The following is a 6,000-nucleotide window of genomic DNA, read 5'->3' on the forward strand; positions in this document are numbered from 1 at the left end:
GTATCGTTCAGCTAATTTCTGACTAAGGCTTTGCAGTTTTAACATAGCAATCTCAAACTTGCTATCAAAAATTGCACGCCACTACACCCAATCCTCCTAGCCATCATTTCATACTGTTGCAGCAGCATTAATCTTGACAACCCCCCACCCCCCTCTAAAGACATCGGGCCTTTTGGGTTATGGAGTTTCAAGTAAGCGAGAATGTGTTACTAGGAGCTCGTGTAAGTAATGGCTCTAGGATTAGTTTGAGAATTGTAATTTATACAATCTTTGGTTTACATTTCTTCAGGCTCTCATCTCCGCACCTTTGAATCCATACCTGCAGCCTCTATTGACTTACACGGTTACACCTATACTGCGTCTCTCCTCAGCCGTTAGTGTCCTCTGGCAGTTCTTTCCTCTAACCCTTGTTTCGGTTGCTGTCACATCTTGCATATCAACCATTGTCCTCCCTACTGTCTGTCATCGCTCAATCTGAATCAGCTTCTTCTTTGCCGATTTCATTGCCATTGCAGTAGCCTCCACCTCAATACTTGATATGTACGTTAGTACTGTAGTAGTAATCTATGGCAATTGGCAAATGATGAAATGAAGGCTGCTGCAATCTTGAAATTTAACTCTGTATGAAACAGGCCCACAAGCCCATAACATGCAAAAATAACAACGGCCTTGCTAGGTGCTACATAAACCTTCAGCTTGCCAAATGCTAGAGGTAATTTGGCTTATCTAGACCATCCTGTTGAAGTTTAGGCTTTCACATTTGTTTGGAGAAAAGGCACATAATTGCTAATGGATTCTCTATTCCGGTTAATGGCCAAAAGCTTATCTCTGAAAAATAAAAAATAAAATAATGAAAAAGAGAAAGAGAAAAATCTAGGCTTGTGAAGGAGCCCATAGAGACGCATAAAAATCATGATTGGCCAATCTCGTAGAGGCGAGCAAAATATGAACATGTAAACACTAAAAATTATGATTATATATTTGGTTATGAAAAATCCTTAACAAATGACAGTATATACTTCGTATATGAGAGTGAGGAATAGCTCAAGCGGTTAGAGCTCCTCCCGATTTCAGGAGATCCTGGGATCGATTCTCACCCCCGCCTTTTGTGGCTCTCTAAACATTAAAAAAAAATAAAAAATAAAAAAATATACTTCGTATATGGACTCAAAAAAACAAATACAACAATGGACATGGAAGAGAATTCAAACAAATTTCTAAAGTAGAACTACAAAAACTATGAACAAAGTATCAATAGGCAGGGTCTTAAAATAGTTTCATATCATCAACGGATGCAAGGTCAAAACAATCTTGGAGATCTTTGCTTGAATATCAAAACAATTTACCATGAATAGAATTGTTGTTTAGTTAATTATAACACCCTCCAACATTTATAACCTTTTACCAATTACCAATAGAAAATTTTAAAGCTTTTATATGCTAAAAATGATACTTCATTAGTTGACAAATTTTGGACTTAATAATAAATTTTCAGTGTACTGAAGAAGTCACATTCAAAGATCAAACATGTAAAGATAGTTGATTATAGAAATATTCTTCATATTTTGAGCTAAACCAGTTAAAATAGGTTAACATGATCAATTGATTTAAAGGGGGAAGGGTCAGTGTCAAGCATTTAACCCATATTGGGTTGGGTTGGGTATGTATCAAAGAATTTCGACACATGTATTTTTTGCAACAACATGATATCTCACGACTCATTTGCCGACTCTAAATTCTACTTCTTCCATTCATTATTATTTGCAACACTCTTAACTTTACACAATTCACATCTTTTCATTTGACCACTTTAAGCAAAATATAATCATGTAGAATCTTATTATATTTGTCTCAATTTTATTTTCACAATATCAATTTTTATGTTTTTTACCATTTTATAGCTAAAGATATGAGGAGTCAAAATTATGCATTGATAAACGTAAAAAAACAAAATATTACATCTAAAAGTGAATGGAGAAGTAATCCATCATGTTCTTCCTCTCCTTTGTTAATTTTCCTTGTACACTTGCTTGAGATCATATGTCATGTAGGACACTATTTTTATTGATCATCATTTAAGTTTCTTAGGGCATGTTTTTATTGAGTGAACTCAGCTGAACTAAACTAAACTGAACTGAATTGAGCTAAGCTGAACTGAATTGGACTAAACTGAAATGAATATTTTATAAGAAAAGGAAATTAGGAGCTGAACTGAACTGAACTGAATTTCAACGTAAGAGACACAGGGCCTTACTATGATCAGCATTTACCAACGTGGAACTTTGACCAATAGTATCTTTAGGGTCCATTTGGTATTGTTGTGGTTTTGTGGTATATATATATATATATATATATATATATATATAAGAAAAATAATTTAGAACATAAGAAAAATAATTTAAAACATAAGTTGAAAAAATAATTTATCGCACATGGAAAAATTTATAATATAAGCTGAAAAAATAATTTAAAACATAGGAAAAAATTTGAAAAAAAAAGTTTGAACATTGGAACAAATTTAGAACATAAGCTAAAATAAATTTAGAATATAGGAAAAACTTTATAACATAAGCAGAAAATTTTAAAACATAGGAAAAAATTAAGAACATAAGCAGAAAAAAAAATTTGAACAATGGAAAAAGTTTAGAACATAAGGAAAAAAAAGTTTAGAAAATAAGCAAAAAAAAAAATTCGGGTAAATGGATCGGGTTTGAGTCGGGTTAGTGTAAGGCGGGTTATCTCGGGTCGGGTCAATACGGGTTAATGTCATAACATATGCGGGTCGAGTTCGGGTTAGTTCATGCTTGACTGAGGTCACATTGGGTTATACATCTTATCGGGTTTAGGTCGGGTTACATTCGGGTTGTGTGAAAAATAAGTCGGGTTAAATTCGGGTCTTTACATTCTTTGTTCACATCCCTTTCCTTCTTTACAACCCTTGAACCCTTGTTCAAATGCAACCAAACAAATGATTTATGTCAATATGACACAAGGAGGGTTGGTTTTAGTACTATTTAAAACACAAACATTGATCAAACTAGTTACTAGTATATGTATAGTAGTGAAAAAGTCAAATTAGGTCACTTACAAAAACGAATGGAGTAATTTATTCTTGTTAAAGAGTTTCTTTTACTTTTTTTTATGCATTACTTTCTATAAATAAAAGTTTATATTTAAATGCACCAATTTTCTTTTAAGTTCACAAATTTTTTTTTCTCTCTCATATCACAAGGGCACTCTTTATTTTTTCTCTCTATCTATCTCTACGTCAAAAATTGTCTACTTCGTATATGATACTGTGAATTTAAAAGGGATGCATCTAAAAAAAAAACATTTTGTATACTTTTGTCACAATCAAAATTTCTCTTTTCCTTTCTACTTTTTTTTTTTTTTTTTTTTGACACATCTTTTCGTTTCTACTTACAACACTACAAATTTCATGTTTTACGTGATTTACTACTTCTTTTTTTTTTTTCTTTTTTTTTTTTTCTTTTTTTGAAAACAAACTTATTGCATGTGATATGTAGTACTCCACATTGTATATATTAGTAAAATAAGTGGCCAAAGTTATTTATAAGTAGGCAAAAGCTAGAGTATTGCAAATTAATTGAATTAAAATCAAGTGGAAGAAGAAATTTGGAATTTCAAAATTATGTATTTTGGCAAAATAGAAAAGTTAAATAAAAAGTGGTCTCGTTAGATAGTCCCCCACCCAAAACCAATGTCATGTCAAAAATCATAATCCATGCCAAGGGTCGGTCAATTGCAAGCAATCATGGACTAACATTAATACTTTGGACCATACACTTATATGACTCACCACCTTCTGTTATCATTTTCAATCCCCACCCCTCCATTTTCTTTGTAGGGTTTCTCCACTATTTGTACCACCCAAAAAAATTAAAATCAATAATAAGCTTTTGCTCAATGACTATTCATTCTCATGTTGCAATCTCTACATTAACTACAATTATTATCATTATTTCATACAATTTAAAGATGCAAGAAATCTACCAGAAAAACTACCCCATTCAATTATTGAACCACCACAATCAACAGTTTTATTAGATATTGATATGATTTTTATTTTTGATAATACTTAGAAAAGTTAATAGTAGAACGTCAAGATGATGTATATTTTTGTGTGAGGCCCATTTGCATGTGGGGGGAGGGGGTGCTCATGTGATAAGGTTATGCATAAGATAAGACCCTTAGCATAACTAATTTTTCTGACCTAGCGATTTACAATTTGTTTTATGCGTTTTATTACTATTGATTTATATTATAAGGAGGATATAAATTGTAAATAAGAATGTTGTTTTACTAGACAACACAAGTAGTTTGACTTGTTATTTTAAATTACATTTGGGTTTTATTAAACATAATAAAACCAAGTACTAGGAGGGGAAAAAAAAGGTAGTCCTCTCGTTAAATAGCTAGGGACCTAGGGTTTCTTAGTAGGACGGTTTGAATTTCACTTAGCTTAGAGTGTGTGCCACCATTTTCTCTTCTCTATTCCTATGCCTTCTCTACTTATGACAAAGATTCAAAGTTAAGATTTGAAACCCCAAAATAAAAAGAAAAAAATAAAGATAAGAAAATAAGATTCCTAGGTCTAGGAGAAGTACAAGGTAATTAAATCAAAATATCAAATTGACTTTCTAAATAATATATGTATAAATAATACTTCCTCCGTCCCAAAAAGAACGACCCATTTGGCCAAAACTTTGTCCCAAAAAGAATGACCCATTTGCATTAGATCACCCACCAATTTGCTACAATATTTGTGGAAAATTAGCTTCCCCATATAAAAATTTGATTTTACATGTTATTTTATTACTTTCTCTCTCTATTTTTTTACAAACTCCACGTAAATGTATCTTTCCAACATACTTTTACTTCTTTTTACTTAACTTTCTTAATACCCGCGTAATCAACCTAAATGGGTCGTTCTTTTTGGGACGGAAAGAATAGAAATTTTAATTTAAGGCTTTCTAAATGCACTTTTGAACATTAGTGTCCACTTTATCAAGTAAAACTATTATCAAATTATTCAGGATTAATCTGATGGAAAGAATAAGTATTTTAGTTATTCAATTCTTAGGGCCTGTTCACATTTACTTAATTTCAGTTCAGTTCAGTTCAGCTCCAATCAGTTCAGTTCAGTTCAATTCCAATCAGTTCAGCTCTTAATTTCCCTCTCTCATAAAATATTCATTTCAGCTTAGTTCAGTTCAGTTCCAATCAGTTCGGTTCAGTTCAGCTCCAATCAGTTCAGTTCAGTTCAGCTCAGTTCAGTAAATGTGAACCGGCCCTTAGTTGAGACTCCATATGAGTCTATGAGAATGAGAGGTTGGAATATTACAGAAAAAAAAAATATGGTTTAGTAACAAATAATTTGAGATATGATCACTATTAGGATTTGTTTGGTTAACATTACAAAAAATGAAGACTAATTAAATTGTTTAATGATGTGTAAATTGTTATTAAGGATGTTGATTTATGTGATTTATAAATAAAGATGTTATTCAAGGAGGGTATAAATTGTTATTAAGTGAATTGAAGTGGTACAAAACTAGAAATGAATGATAAGTATTTAAATTAATTAAAGTGAATTGAAGCTAATCTATGGAGTACATGTTGATTTAGAGCATCTAGTAGCTAGTTTTATTTTTTATATAGAACTTGCTTTTTTTTTTTCTTTTTTTTGAAAAAAGTCCTAAAGGACACTAATTTCATTAATTAATTAAAGTCATACGATATCTATAAATAACGATATCGAATATAACAAAATCAAACAAGAATTAATTAGAGAAAGGCTAAGAATCCATATACATAAATATAACAATTCGGCACATTCTCGATTCGTTGTCTCATACAACTTTTTGAGTGGATCCGTCGTTGCTTTAATTTACAAATTTGTGAGAAAGTAAATTCTTGTGCTGACTTTGTAACTCGGATCCGAACCATAATCAATCGTAGCTTCGCACAATCGGAGAC

Source organism: Chenopodium album, chromosome 21, assembly GCF_948465745.1.
Source record: "Chenopodium album chromosome 21, dcCheAlbu1.1, whole genome shotgun sequence".
Taxonomy (NCBI): Eukaryota; Viridiplantae; Streptophyta; class Magnoliopsida; order Caryophyllales; family Amaranthaceae; genus Chenopodium; species Chenopodium album.